We start from the raw sequence: 21,222 nt of genomic DNA on the forward strand, positions 1-21,222 counted from the left end.
AGTTTAAGTTTAAAAAATACGGCTCTCAAAAGAAATTTCAATTGTTGTACTGTTGATATTTGGCTCTGTTGACTAATGAGTTTGCCGACCACTGCTCAAAGAGCTCTATTTGAGAAAATCGGCATGTTACACTTTGATGAAATGTTTACCCCAAAATTAAAAAATGAAATGGTTACCAAGGTAATGCAGGTCAGGGGATCAAAGGTGAAAGGTCACACATTATTAAAAAGAAATCCAAAAGGACGGCTGCATCGTTACCTTTCAGTGTTCCAACGGTGCTCTGGTATACTTGAACACTTCGGCAGACATTCAAGCATCTTTTCCGGTAAAAGGACATTTACATGACTCCTATTCCTGTTCCCAGGGTCACCTCCTAGAGGTGGCACGGTGTTGAGAACACAGTAGGTGCTAATTTCAGAATACACTTCCGGAAACACTCTTACCGCCTGTTTTCAGCAGCCAGTTCCCCTCTGTGCGCCACATCTTCCTCCTCGCGACCCGGACCCCGAGCGCGCACCCGGTACCGCCGGGCCAAGGGCCCAGGGAAAAGGGTTTTTGCTAGCAAATCCCAGAGAAGCTCAGGGCCCGCCCCCGGCGCTCCACAGCCAGGTTCCTTCAGGCTTCCTCCTCGTCACTGCGCATGCCCGGTCCCTCCTTAGGCCACGCCCCCGTAACCTGCGTTCCGGGCCGCTCCTCTCCGGGCTTTTCCGCCGGCCAGCCCCAGGCCCCGCCCCCTGGGCCGTGCGCTCCGCCCCCAGAAACGGCCCTCTGGCGTCCCAGCGCCATTTTGTATGAAGTCGGAAGGTGGGAGGTGAGGGCAGCAGAGGGGGGGAGGCCACGCTGCGGAGCGGGACTTGCCGTCGTAGTTTGACCCGCGTGTCACCGTCCCGCCCTCGTCGAGCCGGGTTTGCTGCTCCCCGTGGACCTTCCAGTCCCCTCAGCCTGCGCTCCGGACACCGGGCTCCTCCCGGTGTGTGAAATGGCTGCCACGCTGCTCCCTGCCCTTGCTCTTTAGCCTTTTGGTCCACTAGTGGCGACTTTTGAGTCGTTTCTGTTTTGTTTTTGTTTGTTTTTTTTCCCTTCCATGAACTCTCAGCCTGTCCAGCGCCATTAAAGTTCTTCCGGGAACTGGACTTGTGCCACCGCCTCGCTTACTAGGCCCCTGGCGGCAGTGTCCCCACCCGGCACCGGGGGTCCATATCCTCTCCCTGGTCCCGGGATCCTGGCGACCCCACCCCAGTCCAGAGACCCCTCCCGAGGCCGCTGTCCTCGCGCCGAAGGCCCCGAAGGCCTTATTTTTGTCGTCGCTGCTGGGTCAGGGCCGGCCTGTAACCTGAAGGTGAGTGTGGGTTCAATCCCAACACTGCGGCTACGTGTGTGTATGTGTGTGAATAAGTAATTTTTCTGTCAAAGAACAGGGTTTAGAGTTAGCCGCCATTTTGGACTCATGATGTGGCAGGCGCCATCTTGGCCCACGTGACTTGCAGCTCCCCTGGGGGCTGCCATTTTTGAAATGACAAATGTGAACCCCTTTAAATTGGCCAATTGCGTAAGATTGGGAGCCTCAGCTCCAATCACATGTGAGGAACAGATCACAGGTGTCAGGAATAAAAGGCCGAAGGGCCGCCCGCTCAGCGTGTGTATGTGTGTGTGTGTCCGGGCCCCTGTGCGTGTGATCCCTCCCCCGGGAGTGAAGATACTGGCCTTGCTGCCTGGCGCCCGGCTGTGCTTTGTGTTCTCCCAGGACCCCTGATTTTGGGGTCTCGCCATGTGTGTGAGAGAGGGAGCACGTTAGAGAGAAGGTGTCACCAGCAGGGCAGTATCATCTGAAGGAAGGGGGCGGGTAGACCCACTCGTTTGCCTCTGATGGCGCTTTACTGTCCCAGGGCCCCTCCTGCGGCGTGGGCAGCAGACAGGCCTTCTCTAAGCGCTAAGTGGTGAAGTGTGTGTATGTGGTTTGGCACAGTATGTTGATAAGCAGTATATTTTCACCTTTCCATATTCACTGCTAAACACTTTTTAAAAAAAAATATTTTTATTGATTTCAGAGAGGGAGAGAGAGATACATCAATGTTGAGAGGGAATCATGGACCGTCCACCTCCTGCACACCCCACACTGGGGATTGAGCTCGCAACCCGGGCCTGTGCCCCCACCGGGACTCCAGCTGTGACCTCCTGGTTCATAGGTCAGTGCTCAGTCACTGGGCCGGGCTGTCGGTATCTTTTTTTTTTCTTCCTGTCTGTTGTTGAGCCCCACTCTCAGTCACTGGGCTGGGCCGGGCTGTCGGTATCTTTTTTTTTCTTCCTGTCTGTTGTTGAGCCCCACTGTAAGATATTTTTTTCATTTAATTTTTAGAGAGTGGAAGGGAAGGAGGAAGCGGGAGAGAGAGACACACACACAGAAACCACTGAGCCAAACCAGCGAGGCCCAAATTAATGATTGTTTAGGTAGGTCAGTGGTTCTCAACCTTGGCTGCACATTAGAGCTATTTAAAAGATACTATTTTAAAATAAAAATACACTAATTGCTCTCAGAAGAAGCATATATTCAATTGAAAGTACATTATATTTAGATTTTTTTAAGTTGATTTTTAGAGAAAGGGGAAGGGAGACAGAGAGAAACAGATATGTGATTGGCTGCTTCCTGCACATCCCTATCAGAGATCCAGCCCTCAACCTGGGCACATGCCCTCATGGGAATGGAACCAGCTGCCTTTTGGTGCATGGGAGAATGCCCAACCAACTGAGCTACCCTAGCCAGGGTATACTTAAATATTATTGACCTAAGTCTACGATGATGTGAACAAGTTTATCTCAAAGATATTTGAGGCAAGTGATTTCAAGTGTGGGATAGAACAATTATTTTTAAAATGCATTTTATAACAATTTTTGAAGTTTTTTTCCTCTTAAAGCAATGCTTAGTGACGTCAGTATCACATGCCTTAATCCTCAGCATCTCACATTCCAGGTCCTATTCCTATTCAAGCCTCTAGAACTCAGCCTTGCTGGGTCTGCCTCTCTGCTGAGTGGGGTGTAGGAAAGAAAATGCTGTTTTGCGGGGTGTCGGTGAGAAAAACAGGAGCATATTGCCAACCATGGAAAGGGAACCTTGGGCGTGAAGCCAGGTACTCTCGCCCCAGTTCCGCCCCTCTGCCTGGTTAGTTCCCTTCCTGGCGGTCACTGCATGTGCTGGCCTCCCCAGGTCCCGCCCCCTGTCGCACGCGCTCCCGGAAGCCCCAGCTTATCCCTGTGCCCCCCCCACCTGCTTTTTTTTAACCCTCACAGCGCATGCGCACCCGCTAATCAGGTCCCGCCCTCGGAATTCTCCACTTGCTTCCGGGGCCGTTTCCTAGCACCCGGAAACGAGAGCCAGGAGGGGAGGTGGAGCTGTATGTAGAGCGTGAGTTTCTGTTTTTCTATTTTAAACCTCCGTTTCACTTCTTCCTTGCCCTGAACTTTATAAAGTCCCTGCAGCCGGCCCCCCCATCTATATTCTGGCCTCGCCGGGGACCCCGTGCTTCCCTTGCGGTTTGAAATGGCCCAGGGCGCTCCCTTCTTGGTTTCTCTGCTTTCGGTCCACAGAGACCACCTTTCATGTCGTTTTTGTTCTTAAAACCCAAACTGAACTCTATCTGGTTTGGCTCAGTGGATAGAGCATCAGCCCGAGGACTGCAGGGTCCCGGGTTCGATTTTGGTCAAGGGCTCGATTCCCGGCCCTGGTTGGGGTGTGTGCGTGACCCTCCCTTCCACTCTCTCTTTAAAATAAATGGAAAAATATCCTCGGCCTCCCTCCCCCCAAAAAAGATGGATTTATAGCCAGAGGGTGGGGCAAAAAAGCTATTGACAAAAAACAAGATTATTTTGGGGGCTGTGGCATCTTTTCTTTGCGGGAAGAGAATGGGCAGTGATTTTTATCATGCAGGATACTTCTTTGGGGGATGGACAGGGCCCAGGATTGAACCTGCAACTTAGGTACGTGCCCTTGACTGGGAATCAAATCTGTGACACTTTGGTGCACAGGCCAATGCTCTAACCATGGAGCACACCATCCAGGGCAGAAGAGCCTTTAACATTGCAAGATAAAGACCCACAGAATCATGTCAACGCTGTGCCCACCTGTAAGCCATTAACTGAAGTAGAGGCTGCTTATTCCAGGAGCCTTGCATTGAAGGGTCATGGCTTCACCTGGCCTTGTTCATGCTCTACCTGAAGCCATAGAGTCAGTCTGGGTCTCTCCTACTCGGATCACTATGGGGACTTTGGGTAGGGCTCCTAGGGGCTGTCTCCCCGGTACCAGCTAGTTTGGGATTTGGGCATGCCCTGGGCACACTGGTCAGACCGACAGCAGAGCTGAGTCTGCCTCCATGTCAGAGGGAGAAGGGCAAGTCATCCAGAATCCAAACATTCAAAGGACTGTAGATTTTGGTATCTTAACTGTTATCTTTTTCTTTAAATTCTTTGATTCAAGAACCTTCACCCGACATCTGGTTTTGCATTGCTGCAGATCCAGTAATTGCTCACATTACAGAAAAGTAATTATATGTATACATTATGAAATGATTACAACAATCTTGCTAATGAACATACCATTAACTCCCATGGTTACCATTTGTGTGTGTGGTGAGGACATTGAAGATGTACTCTCTTAGCCAGTAGCATGTATAATATCCACTAGAATTAGCTAGAGTCCCCATGTTGTAGTTTAGAGCTCTAGAATTTATTGCTCCTGCATAACTGAATCTTGTATTTCTTTTTTTTTAAATATATTTTATTGATTTTTTACAGAGAGGAAGGGAGAAGGATAGTTAGAAACATCTATAAGAGAGAAACATCCATCAGCTGCCTCCTGCACACCCCCTACTGGGGATGTGCCCGCAACCAAGGTACATGCCCTTGACTGGAATAAACCCAGGACCCTTCAGTCCCCAGGGCGATGCTCCATCCCCTGAGCCAAACTGGCCAGGGCGAATCTTGTATTTCTTGACCAACATCTCCCATTTCTCCCACAGTCAGCTTCTGGCAATCACAACTGTACTCTGCATTTATGAGTGTGACTTAATAGGTCCATGTTTAAGTGAGATAATACGGTATTTGGCTTTCTGTTTTGGGTTTTCCGTTTAGCATAATGTCCTCCAGATTTGTCTATGTTGTCCTCAATGGAAGGATGTCCATCTGTTTTGAAGAGTGAATCACATTCATATACATTTTTCTTTATATAGTTATATATACAGTTGTTTTTCCATTCCTCCTGGACACCAGGGAAACAATAGTGAGATGCTACTTTCTACGTTCTAGAAAAGCTAATTTAAAGACACACCCTGTAACACCACATTTTAGTGAGCACGTGAAGAATTTCAGTGACCCTGCATTGCTGATGGGAGTGTAAAAAGTACTTCCAGTTGGGAAAACTGGCTCTTACTTGTTTAAACATGTCCTGTCCTGTTACAATAAATGTAAATGTAAACACAATGACAACTCTGAACTTCTCAGCTACTCCTCCTTTCTGTATCCTTCAGTTCTTATTTAGCTCCTATTGTATACAGACATCAAAAATCAATGATAGGGGCCCTGGCTGGTGTGGCTCAGTCTGCCCATGCACTGAAGGGTCACAGGTTCCATTCCTTTTACCTGGGTTGCAGGTTTCATCCCCTGCCCAGTCTGGGTGCTTTTAGGAGGTAAACAATTGATGTCTCTCTCCCTTCTCCACATCCCCCTCCCGGGAAAAAACTCAACGGAAAAATATCCTCGGTGAGGATTAAGAACAACAAAACCGAATATAGGCAAACAGAAGGTGAGAGAAAGGCAGGGCCAGCATCTTGGGGCTCATGGTTATTATGGGACTCCTGGTGCCCACCCCCCAGGGTGTTGTGAGGATTAACTCAGGTAATATGGGTGAGGTTCCCATCACAGTGACCATAACCTGCTTGTGAGCCCATACTAGCTGCTCAGTAAGCATGCATTGGTGAATGTGTGTATCCTCGTTGTTTGCCAGAGAGACCTGCTCAGGTGTTACTGCCTTGACTAGCCTTTTATAAACCTTCCAGTGCCAGCAAGGCACGTGCTCCTTTAGGGTAGTGATTGTGGCCTTTACTGGGATCTCCACAGATGCTGGTTGTGTGAGATGAGATGGTGGTGCGAGGGCTTGGAGCGGGCTTTCCCTGATGTGGCGCTAACAAGAAGTCTGGGGGAGCCACAGCCACCAACGGGGAACTTGCTAGCGGTGCCAGTCATGGGCCCCATTGCTGACCAGGGGACTTGAGGTCTCCCAGTGGGGCTGGAGCACCAAGGGATTTATATGCACATTGAACGTTGAGATGCAGCCTCTAGCCGTGCTTGAGAGCTGGGTTCACAATAAACGTCACATCATCACCTGCGCCCTTCCCCACAGTCTGTTGGTCTGGGTTTGGCCTCAGTGTTTGATGAGGTGATTCTAAGGTGAGGCCAGCATCGGGCATGAACGAGGGCTCTGAACATATTTGTGAGAATTGAGCACAGCCCTTGGTTCAGGGAGGTAACAAGTTGCTCTGCCTGGATTTGAAGGGGCAGGAGCACAGCCCACATGCTGGTACTATAGCTCAATGTGTGGTGGTCCCTCCTCGCAGGACAGGCAAGGGGACACTCCTGTTTGGTCTCCATGTGGGAGCTCACTGTTCCTGACTCTCCTGTACAGAAGACAGGAGGGGTGGCCCTTTCAGCATTCCAGGTCCATGTGACTGAGTGTGGTGGAAGCGGATGAAAGGGCAATGCCGACACCTTTGGGGGCACATTCTCAAGATGCAGACTCAACTCCTTAGAAAACAGCCCACAGCAGGACCAGGACCACATGGCTGCGTCTCGGGTGTGCTGTGGGAGCTCCAACCAGGGAGCACCCTGCTGTTCTCTGCTAGTCCTAGAAAACCACTAGGGCAGCGGTTCTCAACCCTGGCTGCACATTAGAATCACCTGGGAATCTTTTTAAAATCCTGATTTCTGGGCCTCACCCTCCGGAAATTCTGTTTGTTTGTTATTGGGTGGGGCTACAACATTAGTAACAAAGAAACAATTTCCGGAGGGTGAGGCCCAGGAATCGGGATTTTAAAAAGATTCCCAGGTGATTCTAATGTGCAGCCAAGGTTGAGAACCACTGCCCTAGGGGGACCCCGGAGGGAGAGACCAAGCCTTTATTACTAACACCTGGGGAAGACCAGGTGGCAATGGTGGCTGAGGAATGAGTTTCTGTATGGCCAGTGTCTACTCTAGTCAGCTAAGCAGAGGGGAGAGGGCAAGGGTGGGAGGCCTGCTGGGCACAGCCTGGTTGCAGTCCAAGGACAGTCTGGGGAGGCTTATTAGCCATCAAGGTCATGAGAAACACTTGGGTATGAACTACTCTGCTTCTTGTGGCTGCTGGCCAGGCGGACACCTTTCCTTTGACTGGGAGGGGGAATCAGGCCATATCCTTGCTTCATCCCACAGCAGGTGAATGTTCTGTCCAGGGTCATAGGCTCTGTCTGCTTTTCCTCCTACGATTGGATTTAGAAGCTGCACACATTTACTTCTTTACTCTGATAGCCCTGTAAATAAATCTGTTGACTACTTTTTTCTTTAACAAAAAAGTCTTTATTGTTGAAAGTATGACATATCCCTTTTCCCTTCCCCCTTTGGCCCCTCCTCCAGCCCATCCCCCACCCCAATCCTTCAGCCCCCTATTGTCTGTCTGGGTTATGCACATATTCATACAAGGTCTTTTTATTACCTCCCACCCACCCTTCCCGCCTTCCCTCTGGAGTTCTGTACTCTGTTCCATGCTTCCTTGTCTCTTGGTCTTCTCACATATGAGTGAGATCAAAGCCAGCTCTTTAGGATGTTCCTCTCTCATCTCAGAGCTTTTCTCCATGCTGTCCCTCCTGTCTTCTGAAACGACATAAAGGATTCCCACCGTGAACTGATGACCTGCAACCACTGAAAAGGTTCTGACAGACCAACATGGCGGGGTGTCGGTAACAAGATTCCCACTTGATTCGGAGGTGGACTCTGGCCTGGGTTATCAGTGAAGAGGAACATTTCATATTTAGGCCCCATCTTTTGTTGTTGTTGTTAACCCTCACCCGAGGATATTTTTCTATTGATTTTTAGAGAGTGTGGAAGGGAAGGGGAGAGACATCCACATAGGTTAGTTGCCTCTCAAGCACCCTTACCAGGGCTGGGGATAGAGTCTGCAACTGAGGTATGTGCCCTTGACTGGAATCGAACCTGGGACTCTTCAGTCTATGGGCGATGCTCTATCCACTGAGCCAAGCCGGCTAGGGCTAGGTCCCATCTTGATGTGGCATTAAAAATTTCATTAAATCACACAATTGTCATTTGGCCCAGAACTACAAGTTCTGAAAAAAGAGCCTTGCTTTCTTGATTGCTTCAAAGTGAAAAATCAGACACAGGCCAAAACCAGGACTACAGGCTTTATTAGAGAAGGACCTGCCGGACCTGCTGGGCTGTCTCCCAAGGGGAGGACAGCAGCACCTCCAGGGGTGGGCACGCCTTTTGAGGGGCAGAATGGGGAGGGGTGGCAGCTTAGTGTACTCAGCGCACACTGATTGGTGGCTTACTGCATTGTCCCTATAGGACAAGGACTTAGGTTATTTGGCAGGTGTGGATTGGTGGTCCAATGTATAGTCCATATAAGGTACATGGTTAGGCACTCAGGTATTTCCGGGCTGCTTGTTACGTCATACTCCGCTCACCAGTTGGGGGAAGGGAGGATCTATCAGAAAGATTTGCAATTTCAGAGACACTAGAACAGTGATGGAGAACCTATGACATGCGTGTCAGAGGTGACACACGAACTCAATTTTTTGGTTGATTTTTCTTTGTTAAATGGCATTTAAGAACCACTGCTCTAAGGGTTCTCTGCTGCTAGGATCTTCCCTAGCATTTCTGATGAGTCATAGGTCTCCCTGTGGCTGGTGAGGGTGTGTATGATTTGGACTGGTCTTGGTAGGATGTTCCTTCATGAAAGCAATATTTATTGAGCATCTACTATGTGCTGCCAGCTGTGTGCGGCTGCACTGTGTCCTGGGCATTGTAGTCTTCAGAATACCCAGGAAATTGATTACTATGTGGCCTCCAATTCACGTGAGAATTTAGGTGCTGGGCTTGCTTTCCTGAAAGCATAGATTCTCTTTGTTTCTTCTTTCATTATCACTAATCATAAAAATAATGTTGGGCCCTAGCCAGTTGGCTCAAGTGGATTGAGCATTTGGCCTGTGGACTGAAGGGTCCTAGGTTCAATTCTGGCTAGGGCATGTACCTCGGTTACAGCCTCAATCCCGGGCCCTGGTTGGGGCATGTACGGGAGGCAACCAGTCAGTGTATCTTTCTCACATTGATGTTTGTCTCTCCCCTCCCTTCCACTCTTTCTTAAAAAAAAAAAATCAATGGGAAATATCTGGGTGAGGATTATCAACAACAAAAATGTTAGATGTGATGACAACCAAATATAGAGGAAATTAAGAGACACAGAGAAAAGGGGTGGATTAGTGGATTTTAGGGAATTTTCACTGCCAGTGAACTACCAGGGTGTTGTGTGTTGCCCTGAAAGTTACAGGTTTTAAACAGAAAGACAGAAAATCATGCAAAATTCCTTAAGTCCTTTATCTAGAGTCTTGAGTCTGATCATCAGGAAGTTAAGAATGTCAGCTCAGGACACACAGGTAAAGGAACCCCCAGTGACTGTTTGGAGTTGAAAAGGGATGATCAGCAAATGGGGCCACGACAGGGCAGTTTCTTGGTATGAGTCCTTTTCTACAGAAACGGAACTGACGGCACTCTGTTTGGGTTTCTAGCCCATTTAGGCAGAGGGACCGAATTCTGGGGCCTCTGAGCTCTGTGTCCTCCATGTTCGGGGATATCAGTGGGGCCTGGAGGAGGGACTGATGGCGCCTGTGTGTCTGTATTACAGTGATTCTGAGTGGCCAGTCCCTCATGTCTAGTCTGCTCTGTCATCTGCATTCCTGAAGGTGTGGGCAAAACAAGGCAGAAATGGGAGAGGCTGTGAAAAACCCTGGAAGGAACAGAACACAGACTATGTTCTCGGCTCCCTGAACTCTGGTCTCAGCCTTGTTTATCTGTTAGAGGTGAGTCAGTGCCGGTGGTGCAGACTCAACATCCTGTGCCCTAGACATCTGATCTTTAGGAACTCCTGTCGTCCTGACTCCAGAGCCCACCTGACCTTCTATCACCCCCAGAACCTCCATCAACCACATCCCCCTTTTCCCCTTTACCTGTCCCCGCCCCCATTCCAGTGACTTCAGCCATTTCTTGTGTTCTTTATGTCCAAACACCCTTAAATGCACTCACCAGCTGTCCACAGCTTCCCCATAACCCTGAAGCCATTACCCCAAATACCCTACAATCCCTGACTATGGCCTGTGTCCCAGCTGATACACTGTCCTCCTAGCTTCATTCATCTCCCTCCCCCACTCTGTCCATTATGGCTAATCCTTTATTTGTACTTGAAACATTTTCACACCCAGGAACACACTGACAACCAAGTATCCCTCCATCTGTGTCTGTACAACCTTCCTGGGCATTAAGATTTCTGTATCTTTTGCCCAACCTTTTTTTCTGCATCAATTGATATGTGATTTTTATCTCTGTTTATGTGATGTATCACATTTATTGATTTGCAGATAATGTACCATCCTTGCATCCCTGGAATAAATCCCACTTGTGGTCATGGTGTATAATCTTTCTAATGTATTGCTGAATCCGATTTGCTAGAATTTTGTGGAGAATTGTAGCATCTATGTTTATCAAGGATATTGGCCTGTAGTTTTTTTGTGGTGTCTTTACCTGGTTTTAGGATTAGGGTAATGCTGGCTTCATAGAAATTGCTGGGAAGTGTGCCTTCCTCTTGACTTTTTTGGAATAGTCTGAGGAGGATAGGTTTTAGTTGTTCTTTGAATGCTTGGTAAACATTTTTATTATTGATTTTAGAGGAAGGGAGTAGGAGAGGTGGAGATAGAAACATCAGTGATGAAAGAATCATTGATTGGTGGCTTCTTGCAGGTCCCACACTGAGGACCGAGCAGGCAACCCAAGCATATATATCCTGACCGGTAATCAAAGTGACCTCCTAGTTTATAGATTGATGCTCAACCACTGAGCCACACTGGTTGGGTAGTCCCCATTATTGATTTTTTAAATTCCAGTTTTTAATTGTTTTTATTTCACCATTTCCTATGTAAGTTTCCCCTACCTGGTGTGACTCAGTAGTTAAGAGTGCCTGTCTGGGCACCACTAAAAGGTGGCAGGTTCAATTCCCAGTCAAGAACACTTATCTGGGTTACAGGTTCCTGTTGGTGTACATGGGGGAGGCAACCAATAGATGTGTCCCTCATCTCACATCAATATTTCCCTCTCTCCCTCCCTCCCTTTCACTCTCTAGAAATCAATGGAGAAAATAAATTTGGGTGAGGATTAATAGCAACAACAAAAAAAGTTTTATTTCTGGGACTTTCCAAATTGAAATTAGAATAGAACATGGAATCCTACACTTGTAATTCTTCTTTACTGAATTAATTGGGGTGACATTGGTTAATAAAATTACATAGATTTTAGGTGTACAATTCTTTAATACATCATATAATAGTGTTCACCACTTTACCTGATTTCTTTATCACTGTCATTTTATAATTTTGTCTTGTTCAGTCCAAAGCTGCCTGGGACTGTGTCCTATGTTTTCACCTTTTTCAAATTTGTCCTTTTATGTTCAGAAGTGCTGACCCATCATGCTCCAGTGTACTCCCTTGGTAAGACTGTTACAGAATTATTAGGCACCCATATTTAGGAAAATGTTTGGTCCTTCAGTTTAAATTTACCTCAAACAAAAAGTATTTATGTTTTTCATCTGCTTTTCCTCAACATGTCTGTTACTCAAGGTATACTTTAATTTGAAATGTTTATTTTATAGCTCATATTTTAAAACTTCGTTATTCCTTTATTTAGAAATTAAGGGTTTTATGTTTTTGTAGGATAGATTTACAGCCTACAGATTTTGTGCAAGAATAGCAGAAATACAACTTTTTCTAGCGGAGTCTTACTGATATTCATTGTTATTTGAAAACTTTCAAATATTGTAGAAAACAAAAGGATGAATTGGTGCATCAATACAGTTTCCCTGGTGACTTGAATTAAAGTATACTTGTATCGCATACACACATACACAAAATGTAGCCTTGGAAAAAGAAAATCATATCGTAAAACGATGAATCTAGAGAATATTATATTAGGGGGAGGGATAGAGAGTTAGAAACATCGATGAGAGAGAAACATTGATCAGCTGCCTCCTGCACACCCCCTACTGGGGATGTGCCTGCAACCAAGGTACATGCCCTTGACCAGAATCGAACCTGGGACCCTTGAGTCTGCAGGCTCAGTCTTTCATAAGGTATACACATTCTCAGTCTTTCATAAGGTATACACTCTCGCAGAAAGGCATAATCCTTGGTTGATTACCTCTCAGATCATGCCATTCTTTAAAATCCTCATACTCTGATGACAAAAAAAAAGAATGACTCTATGATGTTTTTTAGGAAAACTAATTTCACTTGAATCACTTTCATATGTTGCTTCTGCTAACATTGTTATTGTTCTGGGTGAAGAAAAAATTTTTAAATATTCTAAAAGAAACACAGTGTTGTCTTGGCTGGTTTTGCTCAGTGGATAGAGCGTTGGCCTGCGGACTGAAGGATCCCGGGTTCGATTCTAGTCAAGGGCACATTCCCAGGCTGCAGGCTCAATCCCCAATACAGGACATGCAGGAGGCAGCTGATCAATGATTCTCTCTCATCACTGATGTTTCTCTCTCCTCTCTGAATTCAATAAAAATATAACAAAAACATTGTTCTATAAACCCAACTGCATAAAGTGATGGTTTTCCAGATGTTTTATATATTTGGTCTCTTTTGCAACAAAAATATTGAGTAATTGTCCCAGTTTGGTTATGTTCATCATAACATCCTTTCTTCCCTTCACACTCCTATTCACATTCTCAGTCTTTCATAAGGTATACACTCTCAAAATCACACCTTCCATATCTTACCAGTAGCACTTTCTGGAATGATTTTTTTAAATATATTTTATTGATTTTTTACAGAGAGGAAGGGAGAGGAATAGAGAGAAATATCGATGAGAGAGAAACATTGATCAGCTGCCCCCTGCACACCCCCTACTGGGATGTGCCTGCAACCAAGGTACATGCCCTTGACCAGAATCGAACCTGGAACCCTTGAGTCTGCAGGCTGACGCTCTATCCACTGAGCCAAACTGGTTAGGGCTGGAATGATTCTTTTATGGTTGGCTTTAGAAATAAGTCTTGGGCGTCTTCAGGAGACATAATTTAAAGATACCAAATGAATTATCACACACTACACTCAGGTGAATATACTTTAAATTCTAATGTACAAAATTAATACTAATTATAGGACTTCAGCAACATGGCAGAATAGGAAGCATCAAAACTTTGCTCCTCAAGGGAGAAGTGAACGTAGTGACAGTTACTGACCCAACAGCATTTTATGAAGTTTAATAAACCACAGCAGTCCCAGGAAAGAAAGAATCAATTCAAAGAAGATAAGATGCTTATATTTGCCTCCAATAAATGCAAACTCTCCCTGACACACCATGGAAATATTGTGAGAAAACGCCCAGTTTGAAGATAAATAGATGAGTGTACTATGTCCAATGATCTGGCATTTTTGCAGCTGCCTGAGGGACTAGTTTCTTGTGTTGACACAGAGCACTAAAGTAAGGGCGTACATTGTCACTGCATTGTGGTAGCAGCTAAAAAAGCTGACTGTTCAAACCACAAAGAGATTACAGTATTGAAGATAGATGTGAGGTAAAGGAAAACTTCATAGCCTCTAAAACAGGGGTTCTCAACCGGGGGGTCGCGACCCCTTGGGGGGGTCGAGCGACCCTTTCACAGGGGTCACCTAAGACCATCGGAAAACACATATATAATTACATATTGTTTTTGTGATTAATCACTATGCTTTCATTATGTTCAATTTGTAACAATGAAAATACATCCTGCATATCAGATATTTACATTTCGATTCATAACAGTAGCAAAATTACAGTTATGAAGTAGCAACGAAAATAATTTTACGGTTTTGGGGGTCACCATAACATGAGGAACTGTATTAAAGGGTCGCGGCATTAGGAAGGTTGAGAACCACTGCTCTAAAGAGAAAACATCTTAAACTGGAAATGACACACAGAAACACAGCATACACATCCGCAAACCCCGTCTGACAGGCTTTAGAACCTCTAGCACAGATGACTGTTAGCTGTGTTCTCCTACACAAAGCAAGTTCATAAAGCCTGGCATGGTGGCTGTTTCTTCATCCAAATCTCAAAAAGACCACAAAGCATATGAATAAGCCTGGAAAATATAATAAAACTCCAAATTTGCTTTAAAATACTGGTAATAGAGATCTGGAGGACCAAGATGGCGGCACAGGTAAACGTGGGTATTCGATGCCTCCCAGAACCACATCAAAATTACAACTAAAGTACAGGACAATCATTCAGAACCACCTGAAAGCTGGCTGGCTGGGAATCCTATAAAACTAGAGAAGTAAAGAAGAAAGCACATTGAGACTGGTAAGAGCGCAAGAGGTGCAGAACGGGATGGTCTAACAGCCGTGGGCAAACTACAGCCCGTGAGCCGAAGCCCCTTTGAAATGAATAAAACTATTGAACAAAAAGACCGTACCCTTTTATGTAAAGATGTTTACTTTGAATGTATATTAGTTCACACGAACACTCCATCCATGCTTTTGTTCCGAGGTTCAACTACCAGACTGGCTCAAGTATCTTCATGAGCCCGCCTGTGCTGTTTTTTAATTGGGAGGGAGATTGTCCCTGTGGAGGCTGCCGGTGAAGAGCAAGGGGGTCCCTGCCCACACCAGAGCCCCAACCCAGGGTCTCAGAGCTGTAAAGAAATCCCCTAACTTAGGGCTGTAAAAACCAGCGGGGATTGAGGCTGCCGGGAACCCAGGTGTCCCTGTTAAAGGGCCAGTGCACAAACATACTCGGACTCCACCCCTATGAGAACATATGGGGAGGAAGTGGAGTGTCTGGCATTGGGCAGGAATTCAAGGCGGCTTTCTCCCAGATAGGGGTGCTCACAAGGATCATTATTCCTGTGCTGGGACCTCCCCTATCAAAGGGCTGACTGGCAGCCATTTCTGAGTCCCCATCAACCTGGTTCAAACCGTTTTCTCCACCTTGGTGATTCCCTGAGACCCCGCCCCATACAGTTTGCAGCCCCACCCAAGGTGTTTGCAGTAGGTCTTCCTGCACAGCTGTCCCACAGTAGTCACAGCTGGTCCTCACAGCCAACTGGTCTGGAGGCCAGTTCCTCCCAGTGACACCAACAGCAATCAAGGTTCAACTACCAGACTGCACACAGCCCACACAGGGGCATACCTAAGGTGCCCACCTCAGGTGACTGGGGAGACTGAGCCACTAGGCCCTACAGGACATGTACTATATAAGGCCACTCTACCAACTCCAGGAGACACAGCAACTTTAATACATAGAAACTAATACAGGGAAGCAGCCAAGATGTGGGAGACAAACATGTCACAAGTGAAACAAATGGAAAAAAGCAAACTACTCAATACAGAGTTCAAAACCATGGTTATAAGGTTACTCAAGTATCTTCATGAGCGCTTCAAGGGAATTAGTGGGACTTTCAAAGATCTTAGTGAGAATGTCAAAAACATCAAAAAGGACCAGTCAGAAATTAAGCATACACTAACTGAAATAAAGAATAATTTATAGGGATTCAACAGTAGAGGGTTCCGAGAATCAAATCAACGATTTGAAATATGGGGGAGGAAAAAACATCCAATCCGAACAACAAAAAGAAAAATCCAAAAATATGAAGATAGTTTAAGGAGCCTCTGGGACAACTTCAACCCCCGCTGTATTCCCTCTGTCCTCCTCCTCATATTTTACTAAAAGTCAAAAACAATATTAAATAATAGAGATATATTAATTACTGAGCAAGAATTCAAAATATAGTGTTATAATTTTACAATGTCTTAAGTTACCCTGATGGTAACCACAATATCTCTAGAAAACACACACAAAAACAAAGATTAAAAAAATAAATGAGATCATGTTATTATCCCCTCCACCCCCAAATCTAAGAAACACAATAGAACAAACTAAGACAAAAAAAAAAAAGCTTCAAAATGTAGAGAAAATCTGAAATGGTTGTAGTAATCCATCCATTTCAGTAATTATTTTAAGTGTAAACAGCTGAAACTTTCACAATGAAGAAAAACGTCTCAATTGATTAAAAGGTATGGCTGGCCATACTAGTACCAGACAAATACACAGTACGGTTTAAAAAGTGTCACCACAGCCTGGCCAGTGTGGGTCAGTGACTGAGTTTTGACCTATGAACCAAGGGGTCACCGGATTGACTCCTGGTTGGAGCACATGCCTGAGTAGCAGCCTTGATGTTTCTCTCTCATCCATATATATATCTTTATTGATTGCAGAGAGGGAGAGGGAGAGAGATGGAAACATCAATGATGACAGAGTCATCAATCAGCCGCTTCCTGCATTACCCCCCCTACTGGGGATCAAGCCCACAACCCAGGCATGTGCCCTTGACCAGAATCGAACCTGGGACCCCTCAGTCCCCAGGCCGATGCTCTAGCCATTGAGCAAAACCAGCCAGGGCTCTCGTGAGTATTTCTATCTCTCTACCCTTCTCCCTTCCTCTCTAACACCAATAAAAACATATTTTTTAAAGAAGTGTCACAACACAAAAAGGATATTATATAATGATAAAAGTGTGAATTCAACAGAAAGCTATAACAATTACTTTAACAATATACAATAACATGGATGTGCAATCTCAGGGCCCCCAAATGCAGGCAGAACACATGAAAGAATTAAAAATAGCCTTAACCGGTTCGGCTCAGCGGATAGAGCGTCGGCCTGCGGACTGAAGGGTCCCAGGTTCGATTCTGGTCAAGGGCATGTACCTTGGTTGCGGGCACATCCCCAGTGGGGGTGTGCAGGAGGCAGCTGATGGATGTTTCTCTCTCATTGATGTTTCTAACTCTATCCCTCTCCCTTCCTCTCTGTAAAAAAAAAACCAATAAAATATATTTAAAAAAAATAGCCACACAGTAGTAAGAAAGCTCAACACCCCAATTTCAAAGCTCAAAGGGGTCCAGTGGGAGATAAAAGGGGACATAATAATTTTAACAAAATGTTGAAATGTAATACTTTCAACAATAAAGAGGAAAAACAATGAAAGCATGTCTTCAGGTGAGGATTAAAAAAAAAGTTAGTATAGCCCTAGGTGGTTTGGCTCAGTGGAGAGAGTGTCAGTCTGTGAACTGAAGGTTCCTGGGTTAAATTCCAGCCAAGGGCACATGCCCAGGTTGTGGGCTCGATCCCTAGAGTCAGGCGTTCAGGAGGCAGCCCATCAGTGATTCTTTCTAATCATCAATGTTTCTATCTTTCCCTCCACATTTTTCTGAAATCAATAAAAAAATACTTTTAAAAAGTGATTATAGCCCTAACCAGTGGACACAGCATCGGCCTGCAGACTAAAGGGTCCCGAGTTTGATTCTAGTCAAGGGCGCATGCCCAGGTTGTAGTCGCAATCCCAAATAGGGGGCCGTGCAGGAGGCAGCCGATCAATGATTCTCTCATTGTTTATGTTTTTCTCTCTCCCTCTCCCTTTCTCTCTGAAATAAAAATAGATATTAAAAAATTATTATATACAGAATTCAAAAGAGAGCAAAATGCAAGATACAAAATCAACACAAAAATTACTTCTCATTCTACACAGTAACAGTAAATAATCTGAAAAATTAAGAATATGTTGACAGTAACGAAGTCAAGGACTATAAGACACTTAGAAGTTAACTTAAAAAACTAAAAACACATCCCATGGGCCTGGGTTGAAATACTTAGTATTATAAGCTGTCAATACTACCCAAGGTGATCCACACAGTCCAAACAATCCCTAGCAAAATCCCCAATGACACTTCTGGGAGAAATAGAAAAAGTTTTTTTCTAAAATTAACATAAAATGTTACAGAACATCAGAAATCCAAAACAATCATGAAAAGAATGTGTAAGGTTGGAGGCATCATGTTTCCTGATTTTAAAACATATTCCAAAGCTAGTGTTCTCCTAAAATTATAGTACAGAAAGAAAGATAGACATAGAGGTAAGCACAATAGAGAGCCCAGATACAAGTCTCATGGATAAGGACAAATGACCACCTGAGAAACCCTCAAATCAAAACATATGAAGGTGGATGTTTCTAAAACAGTGATAAGCAAAGGAGAGAGAGAGGTGTTACAAATAGAGCTATCATGGCCCTTAGAAGAGGAGTCAAGGCATCCGGCACACACTTGCATCCGTAAAGAGCAAAAAGTTAAAAGAAATATCCCTGCCTGAGTGGTAACTGCAGCTGAAACCAGAGATAGGAGCAGAAACGGTGCACAAATGTGTGGCAGCTGTGGTCTAGCAGCCAGCATTACCAAGCAGAGAACAAAAGTAGGACATAGAGCACCTCCACTCACAATCCTAGAGCTCCCAGAGGAGCCTGCACACACTGCAGCAGGGGAAGTGTGTGGAATAACAGCATACACTCTTAGCCGCCCCGAGGACCAGTGGAGCAAAAATATTTCTCTCTGTTCGGCAGGTGCACATGGTGGCTAAATCCAGTGACGGTGCAGAGATAAAGAGGTGTAGCAGCTAAGGCCCACCAGCTGCCATCACTAGGAAAAGAACCAGTCTGTAAATGCAGAACCAGCCTCTCCCTGACACAGCCCATGACAGCAGAACCCAGTAGAGCCACCTGGGGCACCTCAGGGAGAACAGCACTATTGGCAACATCTGGTGGCAGGAGGCAGCACTGGGATCTTGCGGGGCCACAACATTCCCCCATGAAGGTGGTACCATTAGACACAGGTGACCTGGAAACAGTGAGCATTCCCACCTCCCTAGGGAATACAGGGCATTTTCCACAGCCAAGGCAACAGCATCCAACAGAAGTCTCAGCAGTATAAGATAAAATAAAAACATGTGCCTCAGTGCTACCTATTGGAAAACAAGAGAAAGATCTCTACATTCAACCTGCTAAATAATGAAGTGTCAAATACTTGTTTTTAGTGAAGGAAGAGAGAGAAAACAACATTGATGTGAGAAAAAATACTGATGAGTTGTCTCTCTTAGAGGCCCCAAACAGGAATCACATCCAAAACCTACATATATGCCCTGACCATGAATCAAAGCAGCAACTTTTCAGTGTATGAGATGATGCTCCAACCAGTTCAGCCACCTGACCAGGGTTCAAATATTTTTTTTCAAAAAAGCATTATTTCATTTCCACAAATGCCCAAGCAAAGACATGACCCATCATATACCATAGAATAATGACGGTAACAAAATAGCTCAGGAAGAAAATGGGAAAACTGCAGCAAATAAACTTGACTACATAAAAATATGTGATTTAGCCCGACCATTGTGGCTCAGTGGCTGACTTCACAGGAGGTCAGGGTTTTATTACCTGTCAGGAAACATACCCGGGTTGCGGGCTCGATCCCCAGTAGGGGACATGCAGGAGGCAGCCAATCGATGAGTCTCTCTCATCATTAATGTTTCTTTCTCCCTCTCCATTCCTCTCTGAAATCAATAAAAATATATTTTAAAATATTATCAAGTCAGCTCTAACCTGTGTTCTCAATGATTAGCGTTGGCCAGAGAGTCTTGGATTCAATTCTCCATCAAGAGCACAGTGCCTGAGTTGCAGGTTCTTGATCCCCAGACTGGTGCAAGAGACAACCAATTGATGTGTCTCTCTCACATTGATGTCTCTCTCTCCTCTCCCCTTTCCTTTCTTTTATTCTACCTAAAATCAATGGAAAAACATCCTCAGGGTGAGGATTAACAAAACATACACACACTCTCTCTCTCTCTCGTCTCCAAGGGCAATTTGGCAGAAATAAAAACATCAAAAATTAGAACACTGTTTATGCTTGGTATTCTCCAAAGCTGAGATGGCAGCCAAGCACCCACCCACTCTCTGAAGACTGTAGGGTTGCTATTAATCACGTGGCATCTTACGAGCTGCACATCAGTGATGCTCATTTATCTATGGCCTGTTATTACATTGAAGGCCTAGGAGAACCTTGTTTTGCTGCATTCTTTGAAGACCAAGCTGAGGTGAAAAGGGAACATGGAAAGCAATTCTTGAGATACAGGATGTGAGAGTAATATCTGCCTTCCAGGGACTAAGAAACAGATAACTGGGGAACTGGCACACAAGCTCTACAGTCTGCCCTGGAGTTGGAGAACAAGTAAGCTAGCTCTTGCTAGACCTGAAGAACATAGCTTCTGCCAACAATGAATATGATGTCTTATGCTTCATGGGAAAGTGCCCGGATGAACAGAAGAGTCACACAAAGTCCCTGCAAAACCAGCTGGTATGTCATAAGGAGTCAGAAAATCAGGCCCAGCAGGAGGAAGCCCCATTGAAAAAGCCGGCTGTAGTGTTAGGTAAACAGACCTAATGACCGAGGGAACAAAGCAAGTCTTCCCATTGTAGTGGGTCCCAAAACCAGCCACTTAAGAATCTTAGTCTCCATTTGACAGAAGACTGCCTTCCTTCACTGGTGTGTGTGGACGAATAAATCTTTTTGCATTAAAAAACAAAACAAAACTAGAATTCATATGGAAGCAAGCAAAGGGATCTAGCAGGGGCCAAACTTTCTTCAAATAAAAGAATCTTAGAGGCTTCACCTTTTTAAACTGAAGAGCACATTAACACAGATACTTAAAAGGAATAGAACGTAAGAAAATGCCTTGAAATGAACCCAAACTGCAACAAACAAAGATTTCTGTCTCAAAGAACCTAATCCACAGGGTGATAATGTAACCTCCAAAAAATGGATGTGATAGGTAATGTAACCTCCAAAAAAATGGATGTGATAAAAATGATCCAAAGAGCCGAAACCGGTTTGGCTCAGTGGATAGAGCGTCGGCCTGCGGACTGAGAGGTCCCAGGTTCGATTCCGGTCAAGGGCATATACCTGGGTTGCGGGCACATCTCCAGTAGGAGATGTGCAGGAGGCGGCTGATCGATGTTTCTCTCTCATCGATGTTTCTAACTCTCTATCTCTCTCCCTTCCTCTC

The 21,222-nt window shown here is 45.3% G+C and overlaps 1 pseudogene; it reads right to left on the reverse strand.

Moving 5' to 3' along the window:
* Positions 1 to 159: 159 nt before the first annotated feature.
* On the reverse strand, positions 160 to 687 carry LOC107184795 (annotated as a pseudogene).
* Positions 688 to 21,222: the final 20,535 nt, after the last annotated feature.

Source organism: Myotis davidii, unplaced genomic scaffold, assembly GCF_000327345.1.
Source record: "Myotis davidii unplaced genomic scaffold, ASM32734v1 scaffold1168, whole genome shotgun sequence".
Classification (NCBI taxonomy): Eukaryota; Metazoa; Chordata; class Mammalia; order Chiroptera; family Vespertilionidae; genus Myotis; species Myotis davidii.